This window comes from Ambystoma mexicanum, chromosome 7p (genome assembly GCF_040938575.1).
Source record: "Ambystoma mexicanum isolate Mex_15411 chromosome 7p, UKY_AmexF1_1, whole genome shotgun sequence".
Taxonomy (NCBI): domain Eukaryota; kingdom Metazoa; phylum Chordata; class Amphibia; order Caudata; family Ambystomatidae; genus Ambystoma; species Ambystoma mexicanum.
Window position 1 is genome coordinate 163100406 of NC_090939.1, and position 18044 is coordinate 163118449.

An 18044-nucleotide genomic window follows, 5' to 3' on the forward strand; every position below is an offset into this window, starting at 1 on the left:
GTGTCTGCCCTTTTCTGGCTGCCCGATCAAGGCTGCCCTGGGAGAGGCCTTTCGGAATGTTGGATTCAAGAGGATAACCCTGTAATGCATTCAGTCTTGACTCCAGAGAATTACAGATGTATATCTAGATTCAGACCAATGAAACTTGGTGGGGGTTTAGTTGTTATATTTAGAGATGACCTGGCAGTGTCGGTTCTGACTGGCCCAGAGGATTCAGGGACTGAGTTCTTACCGCTTCAATTTAAAGCCGGTCCTAATGAACTGATTCATGTTATTTTACTTTACAGGCCTTCTGGCCCTAAGCTTAATTTTATTGATGAGCTCTTTGATCGGGTGTTAAACCTCTTTCTCAAAGACACTAAGCAGGTTGTCTTAGTCGATTTTAATTTCTGGACAGAAATGAGCTTTCATGCCTATAATTGCTTTTCTTACACATAAGGTTGGGCACGCGCTCGACCAAATACTTGTATGGACGCGGGATATAGTGTCTGCTCTGCCATTAATGCTATCCTGGACCGATCATTACAATATCCCTTTCCAAATACCACAGCCAAGGCACTTTGAATGCCCCTTTTCCACGAGTCCCCTCCTGAAATTGGAGGAGGGTCACTAAACAATCCGTTTTGGACTTGTTCAACCACCTCCCAGCTCCAAACTCTCTAAATGAGAGTAACAACCGGAACCACTTACTAGGTTCTCTCGAGTCTGAACTCCTAGCCACAATTGATAGCTTAGCCCTTCTGAAATTATGTAGGCCATGCCTAGTCCACCCGTAAAAGCAATAATGGTTCACGTGTGAACTTAACCTCCTACGACGAAAGGTTAGAAGCTTGGAGAGGAAACGGCGATGCTCAGAAAAGAGGAAAGACCTGCACCCTCTTCAGAAAATTCCATCTGTCTGTAAAAAGGAAATAATTAATGCAAAGAAAGCCTCCTATGGCCACAGAATCAACACATCCCCTAACTCCTTAAAGCAGATATTTTAGGTAGTCAAAGAGCTTTGCAAAGATACTAGCGGCACAGCTTTCACCTCTTCACAACTCTTTTTGGAGCAACTAGCCACATATTTCAGGGGCAAGATTGAGAAGATTGGAGTAGAGTTGTCCCGCACAAATTCAGTTAATAAGTCTTTTCAAGAAGGTACTGAAACACCTAAGCACGTACACGACATGATTATGATGGAATTTACAGAATTAAGCCACAGTACTATTACACATCTTCTGGTAACTGCTAAATGTTCCGCTTCACCCCTGAACACTGTCCCCTTGAAAATAACTCAGGAGATAAGCCAATCTTACACGAACCATATGCTCTCTAATTTTAATGCTTCACTGTCCTCTGGGGTTATTTCTCGTGGAAACGGTCAGTGATTATGCATCTGCTAAAGAAACCACTATTGGAGCCCTCTGAGTTGTCAAATTATCATCCGATTTCTCAACTGCCCTTCCTTTACAAACAATTGGAAAGGGTGGTTGTCTCCCAAATACAAAATGCTGTTGAGACAAGCAATCTGCTGGACACAGCTCAGCTCGGTTTCAGGACTTTGTGTAGCACAGAACTAATGACCCTGTCAGTGATGGACTGTTAGGACAGTTTTTCTGACGTCCAACTAAGGGCTAAGTAAAACCATTCAACTGAGACAGTACAAGACTCCACTCTTAGTATAAGGCTGTACCACCTGAGTTCATGGTAGCATAGACAGAGCAGCCAGGCTTATTTTAGGATGGAGAGAGGGCTGTAACATCAGCACAATGACACTGTATTATAGATATGGTCCAAATAAACACTGATACACTATTTATTGTACAAATACAGGGTTTATTTCATATATAAGCAGACCAAGAGATTATTGGGTCAGTAAGTACTATCTTATTATATGTACCATAATTATAAAAACACAACACCATGCTTTAAGGCGCAAATGCCAAAGCATAGGCCTTATTTAGAACACCTAACAGTATTTCTAGGGGACTCAGTTTTTCTTGACACATTTGGTATAGGACACACCTATTCTTGGGGAGTAGACCCAATGGTTACTTTCTGATTACCTTTCGCAATACAAGGTTAGTAGACCCTAACAGTTGTCCCGTGACTCTCAGCAAAAAATCACATATTAAGTCAACTGGAGCATATACTTTTCAGAATAGTGGAACACTTATTCCAGGAACAGTAAAAACCTATAACTACTTTTGTGATAACACACAGTTACACTAGGTGAGTAAAACCTAAGGATGTATACATCTATTACAGGTGCTTTTTAAGATCAGTGATTCACAGATTGAAATAAGTAGTAACTCTTCAAACTTATTTTAGGATGGCACACATTTAACTCAATAGGCCTCATTAGGAGTTTGGAGGTAACCATGGCGCTATTAGCGCCATGGCTGCCTCCAAATCCTTACCGACTCCGCCCTGGTGAATGGAGCTATTACCGCCCCATTCCACGGTTGGCGAGGGCGGTAATTCCTCATTCATCAGGGCCCTTCCCCATTTGAGCCCCCAAGGGGCTCAATGGGAATGGGGAAGGCGCTAATAACGATACCGCAAATTGCGGTACCATATTAGCACCAAAATCCCTTTGCGGGTCCCGTCCTTAACACCTGGTAAAAACCAGGCGTCAAGGGGGGACACGCAAAGGGAACTCGTAATAGGGCGGTAAGGGATTACCGGTACCGGTGCCCTTACCGGTATCGGTAATCCCTTACCGCCCACCTCGTATTGAGGCCCAATGTAAGTAAAACCTATACACTTTTTAAAGGAGCTATCAGCAACTTAAAGGTAGGTGTAAACCTAAGACTGTTTTTGTGTCTGTCTAAAACAGACCAGGGAAAGCAAAACCCAATGTAACACTTTATGAATGACCCAAGGTTATTCTAGGTTGTTAACATCTAGTGTAGCCATGTTCTGGACAGACTAACAGCAAGTCAGGGGAAGCAAAACCCAGTTGGGGACACTAATACATGTATCCTAACAGTCATAGTGAATTGAAACCAACAGCATTACTTTTGGGAAGAGGCACAACCAAATCACAGGTGAGTAATATAACCCTACATCTACTTTCTATAAGAATGGCAAAACAATTTCTAAGGAAATAAAGATGTTGCATATACTTTTCATAATGGCAGAACATTTCTAAGGTAAGTAATAACTTGTGTACCTTTTCTGTCTCAGAGTTACAGTTACCAACCAACTTATTTTACAAGTAACTTTTGAACACTTGTTAGTCTTTTTAAGGCAAAACCCTTTACCTGTCCAGTCCTTCCCTTATTTTATAGCATGAGTTCGCTCAGAGGCCGTAGAGGGACCCTAGTGGTCTAGGTGCCAGCAGTAGGCGGGTGGGATAGGATTCAGTCGCAGGAAAAGTCAGAGCTCCTGAGGAAGACTATTCAAAAAAGTAAGTATCTTTACTTCAAAGTTAGTTGAGGTTCTAAGGACATCAAGAAAGACACCCTAGGAGGGATCTCCCAATCACAGAAAACACCCCAAAGCTTTACAGAAATCACAAAGGATCAAGGTAGGTAAACTGCCCCAGCCAAAACAGTACCTCGGCACAGAAGAAGAGTTGCAGCAGGAAGACTTCAGGATCTGCAGCCGAAAACCCGGTCAGTGGATTTGTTTGTCAGGAGGACGGAAGACAGGACTTTGGAAGAGCTTTTGCAGCAGGGATCAAGGAAGAAGGCTCCAGGAAAGAGTTTCCTCATGGCTGGTTATGGCTCTGTAGTATTGGCACCCTTTCAGGAGCTAGGAGGCAGACTGAACATCATTGATCAGATTCTCGTCATCTGAGGGGACTTTCTGGACTCGATTCATGTATCTGGAGTTCCAGTAGGATACCACCAAAGTTTCAGCTTGATTCGGAATTCAGAAGACTGTGCAATGCACAATGGCTCGACGTCCCAGGGTATTGCAGTATTGCAGACCTGCAAGGATACAGCATAATGTGGGATGGCTCAAAATGGGGGTCTTCTTGAGACTAGTGGATCTCACTAGCCTTTGGGTAGGAGTCTTTGTGTTCGGGACTCACAGATTGATTGGAAGGAAGGGTAACAGTAGGTTACGATTATACAGCAGGCTCTCCAGTCTCTGGAAATTGATACAGCCTTCATGTGTTCATCATCCTCTTCGGTTTTGGTTCTAGTGGTCGACTTGTCTTCAGCTTCCAGGTTCGGAGTATTTAACAGGAACTACACTACAACTTCTGCATTCTCTTCCTGCATTTTACCACAAGGGTTGGCTGTCCATTCAGGACTGCCTGAGATTTGTCCCCATTCAGGTAAGGTGGATGACAAAGGGCGGAGGAGTTGTGGACTCCTCACTCCCTTCCTGCCCTCACAGACACTCTGGTGCCTGGGCGGGGAATCCAAAGGATTCCCGCCGAAGATAAAAATCACACAAAGGAATTTTCCCCCATGGACGTCAGGAGAACGAACAAGAAACACTAAAACTGTAAAAAAAGACGACAGGGTGCCTTTACCACAGCTGTGGAAACAGCCTGCGTTAAAAGTGCACCGAATTAGTAAAAAGGTATCACTGCCACCAGCCATTAAAGGTAAGCTTGCCCCTGTAAATTGTTATAGTTTTAGTGTGAAAGGGGATACATTGTATCTCCCGGCACTCTGCATAAAGTAGGGGGGTGTTGGTTTCACCTAATACAATGTAAAAGGGATCCAAAGATCTTTTCTACCCTTGGGAACTGTAGTTCTCACAAGGTTAGCCAGAGACATTTAAAAGGGGAGCCCAACGGGAAACCCAGCAACAATAGGAAGTTTTGGAAGTTTTGCCAAAAGTTGTCAAAGAGGATATAATTAAAAATACACTATGGAGAGTCTTGACATTGACACCCATAAAAAGAGTAAAAAACTCTCTGAGCGTGGAAAAAGATTCCCACTCACTGAGCTAGGAGGAAAAAAAAAACGCCCGAGACCAGCAAAATGTTCTGGGGTTGACACAGGTCAGGAAGATGTATCATTACTATGACAATCTTACCTAACATGGACAATTTTAGGTTCATGGCAGATAAGAAAGAAACAGGGGCCTTGATCCTGCTGGACCTGTCGGCGACCTTCAACACTGTTGATCATCAGATCCTGCTGGAACTGTCAGCGACCTTCAACACTGTCGATCATCAGATCCTGCTGGACCTGTTGTGGCCTTTAACACTGTCGATCATCAGATCCTGCTGGACCTGTCGGTGGCCTACAACACTCTCGATCATCAGATCCTGCTGGACCTGTCAGCGACCTTCAACACTGTCGATCATCAGATCCTGCTGGACCTTTTGGTGGCCTTCAACACTGTCGATCATCAGATCCTGCTGGACCTGTCGGCCTCCTTCAACACTGTCGATCATCAGATCCTGCTGGAACTGTCGGCGGACTTCAACACTGTCGATCATCAGATCCTGCTGGACCTGTCGGCGTCCTTCAACACTGTCGATCATCAGATCCTGCTGGAACTGTCGGCGGACTTCAACACTGTTGATCATCAGATCCTGCTGGACCTGTTGGTGGCCTTCAACACTGTCGATCATCAGATCCTGCTGGACCTGTCAGCGACCTTCAACACTGTCGATCATCAGATCCTGCTGGACCTGTTGGTGGACTTCAACACTGTCGATCATCAGATCCTGCTGGACCTGTCAGCGACCTTCAACACTGTCGATCATCAGATCCTGCTGGACCTTTTGGTGGCATTCAACACTGTCGATCATCAGATCCTGCTGGACCTGTCAGTGGACTTCATCACTGTCGATCATCAGATCCTGCTGGACCTGTCGGCGGACTTCAACACTGTCGATCATCAGATCCTGCTGGACCTGTTGGTGGCCTTCAACAATGCCGACCATCAGATCCTGCTGGAGAGGATCTGTAACTTGGGCATTCATACATGGTATGGGTGTGGATTAAATCTTTCTTACAAAACCGTGCTCAGCAGATCCAGCTGGGTCAGTTCCTTTCTTCCTCTTCTACCATTGACTGTGGAGTGCTTCAGGGATCAGCCGTATCCCCTCTTTTGTTTGATCTGTACCTTCTACCACTAATACATGTCCTCCAACAGGTTGAGGTTACCTTCCTCAATTACGCAGACGATACCCAGGTCCTGGTATATCTGGGAGAGAACAATCACTTATCCAGTAAGACCAAGAATTGCCAGTCTTCGATTAGGGCCTGGATGGACCTGCACTATTTGAAAATTAACCCGCATAAAACATGAGGCCTTAATTATAAACAATAACCCTAGCTTCTGGTCAACAACATGCAGGCCTAACTCCTTTGGGCAATGCCCCAGACCTAGCCCAGTGGTGATGAATCTGGGAGTTATTATCAATGAGAACTTGTCACTGAATGCAGAAGTTGCAGCATGTGACAAAATCGTGTTACTTCGTTATCAGGAAACGAAAGAAAATCTTTCCCTATCTAGCACAAGCGCACCAGCTGTTGCTTTGCAATGTCCTGGTCTCCTCACGGATGGATTTTAACAACACAATTTATCTGGGCCTGCCAGACCATGCCATTAACAGGATGAACAGGGTACACACTATGGCAGCCAGGCTTTTAAGTAAGCATAAGCAATTCCAACACATCTCGCTGGTTTTCCCCGAAACATCGATTCACCTTTAAAAGCGTGTGCATAGTCTTTAAAGGCCTGCAACATCCAGCTGCTGCTCCTCTAGCAAAAAAAGCTTAACACCTTTGCTAAGGTGCACCCGGCTGGCTTAAGGCTGGACAGAAGACTGAACCCACCTTCCTACAGGGACGAGGGAGAGGGTGACTGCTCTTTACAGGCGCAGGCCATCAGATGCTGGAACACCTACTCACGGAAGGAACCAAAGCTTTCAGCATTCAGGAAAAAGTGAAAAACGCATATCTCTGCAATCTATGGTCTGCAGTCTTTCTAACGAACATCTTCTGTAGAATGCTTATATAACGAAAAACATAACAAAAATGTATGTGGGGTGGGGTAAAGGGTTCAAGCTTGTGGGGAAACGGTTGGGGTGGGTTTTTAGGGGTGGGAAACAGGGATTTGGGGGACCCCCCTAAAAAAAAGAAAAAATATATCGTTATGTTTTGTCGTTATAACATTATATGGGCATTCGTTATAAAAATGAGTGGTTATAAATACATGTAAACCAATCTATAATTATTGCTGTACAGGGGTCTTAGTGCATGTGTGTTTCTGGGCTCTCTATTCAACTCGTGGGCTTAATAAAACGTATCCTTAACAGAACAAACATAACGTATAATTTAATTTAAAATATTTTTTAAAAAAATAAAGAACATAACATAACCCTGGAGACAGTGCGACCTCAGCCTTAAATGTTCATATGAATGAGCCTGCCCCATCTCAGGCAATGACCTGGGAAGAGGCGATGGGATAGCATCAGGTTGCAATACAGAGAGTGTTGCCTCCCATGAGGTGCACATAGGGTGGTGAAAGAGGCCGCGTGGAGGCAAGCATGCTTCCACAAGTCTGATGATGCAGCAGGCCCAGCCCATAGTGGCTGCTAACATGACCGCAGCCTGCCTGGCGTCATATGTGTATACCCGGATCACTACATCAAGCCACAGCCCAGCCAGAGGAGGGCGCTTATCCATCTTAGAGGGACGCACAGAGTATTCCATACACTGTCAGTAAGATAGCTCAGTGGGTTGAGCGCTCGCTGCTGCCATCTATGTGTGATCTGCAGGTAAAAGGTTTGAATCCCGGCAAGGCCAACTCAGCCTTTCATCCTTCAAGGAAATACTCAGTGATAATGCATCCGGCGGTAATTGCGCCGAAAACAGGGCGCTAAATAGGATTTTCACCTCCAGCAAAAAGTGAGAGGTAAAACAGCCCATTTAGGTTCCAACTCGTGATCGGGCCAGCCCTTGATTGCAGCAGTAATACCATTACCGCCACATTTAAGAGCTACCGCTCAACTCGTGATGAGGCCCAATGTATGTAGGGCATAAGCGCTATATAAGTAACAAATCAAATCATACAAACACCTGAACGAGCCCCATCAGCTAAAAAGGTGCCCAGATGGTGACGAGCCTACTCAGGCGGAGCCAGAGGCATGCCTGCTAGGAACGGTGGTGACTTGCCCGTGTACATATAATAATAACGTGCTTGGGATTGGATGTAATGGTGGGGTTAGGCAGCGCTGCCCATTGTCCAATGTTGTCGATATCCCAAACAGACACTTCACAATACAGGTTAGCGCAAACCCCTTTGACATGTGTGGTCTTCCACTCATGCATGGACTCTCAATGGAACTGGGGGTGTCATGTGTAGCTGTGTGCATGTGCTAGGTTACATGTGGTGCTAACAGAGCTGTGAAACAGCAGAGCGCTGCGTTACAAGGGAATATCGTGGAATGGAAATGTTGGGGAAGAGAATTCAGGATGCACCCGTGTAACTCATGGAAAGTGTTCCTCGTGAAGTGAATGGAGTCAGTATCGTTTTCAGGCACAGACCATCACAGCATCCTGGCTTTCCAAATGCACTTACTGGTCTATGGTATATTATTCTTGTTCTCATAATGCCTGCACAATTTGGACATCATTACGAGTTTGGCGGTGTGGCCAAAAATGGTGGTAATGCCGCGGTAATGGAGTTACCACGGCATTACCTCTGCATCACCACACCACGAACTACAGGTTGGCAGTAAGTCAGAGGATAAACCACGAGCAGAATGCTGGATGTTATTCCTCTGCTTTAAAGCCAAAAAGAGACCAAATCAGCAGATTGATCTGTTGGTGGCATTACCGCTGGCGGTAATTCCCCTGAAATTCCCATGGAGTCTTATGGACTCCAATAAATGGGGACTAGCACTGCCTACCACCACTTGTAATCCGGTGGTAATTCTGCCAGACCAAGTGGTGGTAACGGTAAATCCGTTTGGTAGTATCTCTGCCCACCAAACTTGTAAAGAGACCAGTATTTATCCGAAATACCTTGCCACCAGGTCATCCCTGATGCCCACTGTCTACAGCCCATCAACTAGGACTTAAGAGATGGATTTCGGCGCAATGTTGTGTCGCTCAATACAAGGAAATGGCGTACCGCCAGAAATGGCTGAACCGGATGTCAGAATTCCAAATGCACGCTCAGTGGTGTGCATGTGTGCTGCATTCTATTCCTGCATCCTTGAACCCACTGGGGCACTGAAAAGGATGAGTATGTTGCACCTGTGGGGACACCTACCTTCGCTTGCTAAGGAGAAACTTCACGCCATCTGTTTCCCATTCTGTACCGGGGGTTATGGGGCAGTGGCAATCTGGCTTCCAGTGATCACATTTCTGCATCCTGTTTCCCCTCGAATTGGAGTGCATTTGATGAGTGTCAGTAGACATAGTGTAATATCTTGGAAGCTGATGAACACCCGAGCCAGCAGGTAAGTTATTAAGTAGATTTATTGTCGTTCAAAGCCAGGAACAAAACATTGGCATGTCCTTTCCAAGTCAGCATAACTCCAACTGCCAAGCATAGAACCCCCACACACCAACACTCCTCTCACACTGACATCACTACATTCCATTCAGCAGTGATGTCATCCACTCAGCTTGTAAGACACATTACAACACATAGCTGTTGCACGTGGATTACGTGTAGTTGCCATTCACTTTCTGGATAGCATGGCTGCCATCACATACCTGCTAGACCTGCACAGAATACCAGTGTCTCCTGTTCTGATGGCAGAGGGTGCACTTTATAGTTGCATGTGTATAATCAACATACAATCCATTATTTAGTGGCTCACTTTAGTGGTTGACACTATGGCCCGCCCCTTGCGTGTACATGGGACAGGAGATGGGCTAACTAACTCCTGAGTTCCTTACTATGATCAGGGAGGCCACTAAAGAAACCAGGCCCACCTGCACGCACCTGTGCTGGAACAGTGCCCCCGCCAAGAGTGAATGTCCACCGGGTACTCCGAGTGTTCCCCGACTGCAAAGGGAAGATTAGACAACACTCCAAATACAGGCACAGCTTCATAAGATTGCAGTCAGGCCAACTCAAAAAACAGCTCCTCACATAAGTACCTGGAAAAACCCCTCTCAGAGTGAACGTTCTATAGAATAAATAAATAAATAAATACATGCCACGCTGTGGGGTAGTAACTAAGTAATACATAACAAAGGCAGGAAAAGGACTTCGTCAATTACGCGGTTGTATTGACTAGAAAAGAATTAAAGAAGGAATTCAGTTACTACATTAGAATTGCAGTCCTTTCTCCTCTTTACTTTCACAGATATGTCTCAATGAAGTGGGAGCAAAACAGTGCGCTCACTGCGTTCCAGTACTGTCCCCAAGCTCTTACTTTCTCCAGTTCCTTTTCTCTGCATTGACGTCTCGCCACTGGATCACTGGGCCCAAGCAGGGGTCAAGTCCTAAAAATTAAACTGGGGGGACTCAACAACAAATGCAATGGGATGTAACATCACCAGAAATTAGCATATCAAGTTGAAATATGCACATTTAATTAAATTGGCTTTGCAGAACCACCCAAATTGCACGGCACGAATGGCATTTGCCTTTCATAAAATCAACACACACACAAAACCAGGAGAGGATATTTTCTTCTAATAGTGTTTTTGAAAACGTTAAAAGGTGTGCATGTTTTAAACTCAAGAACGAATACAAATGTTTTCCCTGGGATTTGCAGTGCCGAAATTGGACATTTCACCTTTAGTTCTTTGTAGCTTTCATCATGTTATATAGCGCAGTGGTGCAGTGCCCGTCCTGCAAACCTTACAACTGTGTTTCGATTGTTGAGGTCGGCTTTAATTCATAAATTCAAAGAGGACATTCAATGTTTCTCATTTTAGCTGGGGGGAGGGGACTGAGTCCACCCTGGGAAAAAAGTGGGTGGACTCCCCCCGCGGGTACCCTCGACTTGAGCCCTGGGCCCAAGAGAATGCAGCTCCTGTCCAGTGACCTTTCTGTCCCCGCCCAGCCACCTGTTTTGACCTGAAAAATAACTTGCAAGCTCAAGAGTCCCATCTATATACTGGTAGCTGCACACATCCAAAAAGAGTGACCAAACACAATACCACCACAAAAATAAGCGGGAAGAGCGCAAGCAGCCTTACAAGCCTTCCTGATTCCGGACTGACACGGCATCAGAGTTTGATGCTGAAATAGGCCGGCAGGGCTGGGGCCGCTACTTCCTATGCAGATCCGTGTCTGCAGAGGAAGCTTCCGAAGAAACTTCCTTCTTGGTGATGTTGCTACTCCCGGTGCAGAGCAGGCAGGCGACTGCCTCGTCTTATGAGGACTCTTGAGCTTGCATCAAGAGATGGCTGTCGGTGCTAAGAGAGAACCACAGAGATGGGGTGGCTTTCTACCAAGCTCTATTATGAGGAAGGGGTGTATAACAACCTTGTATGTCCTTACAGCAACCTTTATCTTCTTAGGAAAGTATGAAGCAAACAGCAATAGGCAGCTGCTATTTCACCCTTACCGGCAGTGCAGGCTGTTAAGCAAATACAGGTTTGCTGTGTAAAATGACCCTCAGTGCATGGACCTTTCTGTGTTGTATCCTGTCTGTATTGTATACTGTCTGTGTTGTATACCTATCTGACAAAACAGCTTCCCGGGGGTGTGACAGGCCTCCCAGTCTGCTACTTGCAACCATCCACCTTGTAAGCAGGTTTTTGCAGAAACCCTAAGGGACGTCCAGCAGGTTTTAAGGTTGGTTGAGTGATTGAAGCTGGAATAGTGGAAAGTGACAGCCCTGGCCTGTTGTGAGGTTTATGATATGATATGATAGGTTATCTATAACACGCTTAATACACAGAGGTTACTAAGCGCAGACCTGGGGATCGAACCTGTGTTGCTCCGTGTCGTCTTGCTTCCAAGGCAAGCACGTTGCCGCTGAGCTATCCTCCCGGGACATTCTCCGCTGTTTTGTCCTGTAAGGAGAGTGTGAGGATCCTTAAACAGCTACTTAAAACACTCACCTCACCACCCCTCTCTTCCTGGCCTGCTGCCTTCCAGGGATTGAGTGGTACCTGCTGTGAGAGAGGAGTCCTTGGGGTTGTTGGTCCATGCCCTGATTCCGCCATAACCGCGCCAGCTGAGACGCTCCGACTAGCGTTGTTGTCACCTCTGCACCTAAGTCAGTGGGCTGGAGATTTACCAAGGACGGCTGTGGTAGCAGACTTCACACTGCAGTGTAGGGTTTGCGTCTCCAGTAGGAGTTCATGATCAGTGTACACATGCAGCAGTTACCAATCTCTTAGTCTCTAGTCTCTATTCTATGATTGGTTGTGTTCCAGCACTAGTTGCGTTAACCGACTGTGCTTTCTTTAGCTTCCCACGCAGGTGTGGCGAGATCCCACCCAGAAGAGGGGATCTGGTTGGCTGGCCAAGTATTTCTCTAGATGCGCAGAATTCTCCAAAGAGGCTCGCGCTCAGAGTATGATTTCTCTTTTCTGCCTTGTATCTTCCCTAGCTGGACTCCTGAATAAAAAGGAGGCCTGGAAAAAACGGAACTGGAGACTATCTGGTGGAATGACTGGCACTTACTAGTGATGATGGGGATATGGCCTTAAACACGCTCACAGCCCCTCTTGAATGAAATCCTGTGAAATTGCAAGATCTTGCAGGATTTGGTTCTGGCATAGTGTTGTAGTGCGATGGACTCTGTGAATCTTGCGTAGTTCCCTGACGGCACTCCCTTAATACCTGCACCCCAACGTCCTCTAGCAGCCCCCAGGGGAATTAAGGGTCCTGAGCGGCCCATCTGAGAAGTTCCATGGGCTTTGCCTAGGGCGGTCATGTGGGTCTGTGTGTGAGTGTGCTTGTGTCTTAGTGTGTGTGTGCGTGTGTGTGTGTGTGTGTGTGGTTGGCCCACCACTTGTTTGACTCTGGCAAATAGTAACTTACCCGTGTTTCCCCTTTTGTACAAATCAATGACTGACTCTTTCTGGCTTCTGCATTGAACACTGGCAGCAGAGGGCCCTTATCTTAAGAAGTGATTTTATTTTGCTTGTCATAGATAAATGTCAATAAATGAAATGAGATTACGCATTAGCTGTGGGTTACTAACACATTAAGTGACACACACCTCATCAAACAGTGACATAATTAGATTACAACCTGATGTACGTTCCTTGTGTGTCTTTTTAGAGTATCTACAATAATGAAATTGGCTTAGAAATGAATTTAGAATAATAATACTGAGTCAATATTCTGAATGCTTAGGACTTCCGGTGGTTCGATTGATATCATCATTAGCATTGTGCCTTATTATCTAGAAGTATATTTACTCTTTAATCCAATGATGTATAAATAGTGTGACAATAAGTATTGCAGCCATCATGGAAAGGACGGTACGAGATTAAATTGAGAGCCCAATGTCTCTTCTGTTTAACAGACAAGCACTTCATCCATTGGTTCTACGTTGAAATGGCGGAGCCGACAACACCGCGGCATGATACTGCGAAAGCGTATATCTTTGTTTCAGGAAAAAGCCAACTGCATTCATCTGCCAATTGTCCCCCGCTTTCCATGTGACGGAAGCGGGGAGCACGCACGCAACCCCTGAATCCCATAATGCCGAGTAATGGGAGCGGGGGATAATGCTCCCCTTGTTCGGCATCATGGGATTCAGGTTCTTCGTCCATGCCGACTGCGCACTAAACGCGCATTTGGCGGTTTTTTCAGTTACTTTGGGGGAACACCCATCCAGTAGATGTCTATATCAAATTGTGCAGAAGATTCTTTTTCGGACTGAGAACTTGGATTAACTAAATTTGATTATTTCTAGATAATCCTTCTCAAGATAGAATAAACACAATTGTTGTTTAGAATAGTGAGAGAAATCTGATAAAAAAAATGAAAAGATGGAGTGATCTGAGATCTTCTGTGGTATCATAGGAATTGTTGCAGAGAGATAGATTTTCCAATCTTAGACAAGCCAATAATATTTTTGACATTACATTGTATGACATGTCCCATTGTGTAGGTTTGAGCACAACCAAGAGAGAAAGCCACAGAGATGGATTTTCTGTCGCCACCCCTGTCCTCCTCATGAAGTTCAGGCATACTGTTAAATAGCTTTGATGTGAACAGTGTTGCGCCTTTGCGCCCAGCCGTTTCCCAATTCTTTCCCTTTGGTCTAAAGACCTGAGTGCAATTGGTATCTTAAATATCTTGTGAAGGTTGGGTTTTGCAATACAATCGAAGTGTGTGGAAACAAATGTATATAGCATTGGTCATGCATTCTTATTCAGGCTTTGCAGTTCTATTTTACATGTCCACCCATTCCACAAATGGATCTGCATTTTTGGAATGTCCACACGAACAGTGGTCTAGAGCAGGGTTTGTCCAACTCCAAGCCTCGAGGACCAGATCCATGTCGGATTTTCAGGATACCCCTCATTAAAATTCATGAGATAGATTTCCATACAATGATTCTAAATCTATCCACATTTTTGCTCATGAATATTAATGAGGAATATCTTGACAACATGTCAAGTTTCCGGCTCTGGAGGCCTGCAGTTGGACAACCCTGACCTGGAGGTGATATTAAAACAGTGCCATCCCCATCAACCCACTTTATTGTGTATTGTGTCATGCTACCTCTTTGCTTCCATTGGTGTGTTCCTATATAGATAGGGTACCCAAGTTCACATATTGTGCCCATGTAAGTAATGAATTGTGTCCATGTATGGGCTGAAATTAGCAGGAAAATTTTAGGAAGACAGGTTGGTAGCGTGCAACATGGGCTGGCACATCCTCCAACACATCGGGCCTCATTACGAGTTTAGAGGTAGCCATGCCCACCCCCAAACCTGGGTCTGGGCTCCCTGAATGGGGAAATACCGGGCCATTCTGACCTTGGAGGGCCCAGTATTTCCCCATTCAGGGAACCCGGACCCGGACCATGCCCATTCCCATTTTAGCCCCCATATGGCTCAATGGGAATAGGGAGCATGCTAACAACGGGCCCGTTAATGACGGGCCCGTTGTTAGCATGCTGGGACGCTCGCAGGACCCGCTAAGGAGGTCTGGTAAAACCAGATGTCCTGAGCGGGTCCTGCGAGCAGACATCGTAATGGGGCGGTAAGGGGTTAACGGCTCCAGCACCTTTACCGGCGCCGTTAACCCCTTACCGCCCTCCTCGTAATGAGGCCCATCGTCTTCTGAGGGTCTTTCTCTGATGCTCCGATTAATCCAAGTACTCCTGGCGACTCCAGAAAATTACTGGTATCTACCTTAGTGCAATTAGAAGGTGTTCTCTTGCCCCCATGGTGCCCTCTGTCTAGTTGTTGTTTTGGTGGTACAGTTGCCCGACAGGTGTTTCTTGCCTGTTGAGCTGTGTTGTTCCATTTTGTAAGTGTATCCCATTGCTTTTCACACTTCGTTCGTAGTTAGAATGCAACTTGGTGGAATGACTCCTCGTATGCGACGTTATTGTGTGAGGGGGTGATACAGCGTATTTGAGTTCTTCGCACATAGGTGCAGCACTAATACTGATGTTCTCGCAGGGGATTGCCAAAATGTTTTAACGAATGCCAGTTGTCCTCGGGAAATGGCTGAGCTCGTGATGAATAAGTGCCCCGGGCATTATCACCTGATGTTTGCCTTTTCTCTGCAGTCACTAAACAGAACCCAGACCTTGGGTAAAGCATGTTTTTCTTACCGACTTTGTATATTTGTTCTCTGTTTGATGCACCGATTGTGTGTGCCCTTGGCTATGTCACGTAACTACAGAACAGCTATCAAGTGTTAACTCAAAGCCGACAAAACCAACACCTACGGGAAATTCGGATGGCAGGAGCATTTCTGGTAAATGTGTAAGTGAGGTTGGGACATTACCAGTGACAGATTAAGAGTGGGGGCCAAGAAAATGAGAGGTCTTTTTAAAAAAAATTCAAAGTGTGAATGGTTTCCCTCTTTGAAAATCTTACACTACATTAATAGGTAACACTTTCTCAATATTACAATTTTACAATTCAAGTTAAAAGAAATGTCACATTTCCTTTCTAAAATGATAGTTACTCTTTCATAATATCACATTTCTACAGTATAATATAAACCATCAGAGATAATGCATACAAACATGTTTTTATTTATTTATTTTTGCATGTATACAGCGCTCACAAAACGTCAGGCATCAGGGCGCCTAAATTACCATGCCGTTAAATGCATCATGGCTAAAAACTGATATTTTGTTTTCCGAATATTCCAGGTGGTTAATGCTTGCAAAAGGTTCCATGGGGTACTCTGAGAGGATAATTCGAGGTCACTAACTTTTCGAGCAAAGCACTCTTTACGAACCACTAACAAACCCTCACACCAGAGAATAATGTGCCTAAGATTATTTTCTTGTTTCTGGCAGTATCGGCACACTGGGTCAGTACAGGTATCCTGTTTCCATAATATACTATTTTCTTTAGCTGATAACAGGCTTCCCCTAAACTTTGACACAGTGTAACCGAACGTCTTTGATGGAAAACTCCCAAGTAGGGGGCACAAACACCCACATGTTTATAGATCGACAAAAGTTCTGGCATTCTTTTGTACTTTCCAAGCTCTCCTCTTGTTCCACACCATTCATACCTCCACAACTGTGTTTTATAAATATCGAGGTTGTGTATAACCAAACATTAATCAAACCCCCAGCATTTTAACTGGTTTCTACACTAATGAATATGACAATTACACTCATACCGTTGTGAGGTAATACATTTTTTAAACAGCGAGCCGCTGGGCAGGCCTTCAAATTTCCAACACAACAATAATCGCCTGCAGAACAGCCTCATGTTTAAGGAGACAAGACCTAACTCCAAACCAATCGCCGCCATTGGGGTGCACATAGGTAGACTTAAGGTGGTTTTCCCAAAAAATCCCTCAATTCCTGTAAAACCAAAGGTTAGCAGGGAGTGTTGAATCTCCACCCCTTACAAAAAAGCTGGTAACACCTTTGCTTCAGATAATTTGAGAGCAGTTAACAAAGACATCTTCCTAAACCTATTGTTGAAATGTCGGAGTTGAGACACCCAACCCTCTCACTTTATTTTTCAAATGTTGTACAAGAGCTGTTTTAGATGGGTGGGTAAATATTTGAAACCCCAAATATTTGCAATCATTTTCCACGTCCACCTTACAATTATTAACCCAACATTTCGTGGTTTTATTTTTGGATCCTGCCGAGAGTACCAATACCTTGGTTTCACCAGTATTCATTTTTAGTTCATTTTTATCCGAGAATTTGTGATTGATCCATTAAAACAATATTGTCTGCATATGATACCCATGCAACCTTATGTCCAAATACTCTTGGTGGAAGAAAAGAGAACCCCTCCAAAACTGCTCCCAAATCTGCCAAGAATATATTAAAAAGAAAAGAAGACATAATGCACGGCTCTCTTAGACCTCTTGAAGTCGGGAATGCTGCAGTGAAATCTCCCTCGTGGCTCATTCGTACTTTCATACTAGAGTCAGAGTGCAAGCACTTTAGCATTGTTTAAAGATTTCCGGGCAGACCCCACTTATCCAGCTTCTCCCATAAGATGCTTCGATTGATTCTATCGCAAACAAGCGACAGGTCTATGGTGACGAAATATATTGGTAAACAGGGCTCTTCCCAACATTGCTTCTGGACCTCATCTATCACTACGGCAGCCAGCATGGTGCCTATTCCGGGCCTAAACCCTATTTGATTACTCTGAAGAATGTTATTCTTTTCCACCAAGCTCAACAAGAGTGAGGCGAAGATCTTCGAGTCAGCATCCAAAAGGGCGATAGGTCTGTACTTTCGATTGTCTCTATCACAAGCAAGTGACAGGTCTATATTGACGACATAAATTGGTAGAGAGGACTGTTCCCAACATTGCTTCTGGACCAGCCAGCGTGGTGCCTATTCCGGGCCTAAAACCTATTTGATTACTCTAAAGAATGTTGTTCTTTTCCGCCCAACTCAAAAAGAGTGAGGCGAAGATCTTCGAGTCAGCATCCAAAAGGGCAATAGGGCTGTTCTTTCCAGGAACATTCCTATCGCCCTTTTTGAAAATTGGAATAATATGCAAAATTCACCACGCAGTATATAG

General features: G+C 44.9%; 1 long non-coding RNA gene across 1 annotated transcript in view; it reads left to right on the plus strand.

The window, feature by feature from the left end:
* The window catches only part of LOC138526524 (uncharacterized), an 87988-nt gene that overhangs the window by 46962 nt on the left and 22982 nt on the right, over positions 1–18044 (plus strand). The window lies entirely within an intron of this gene.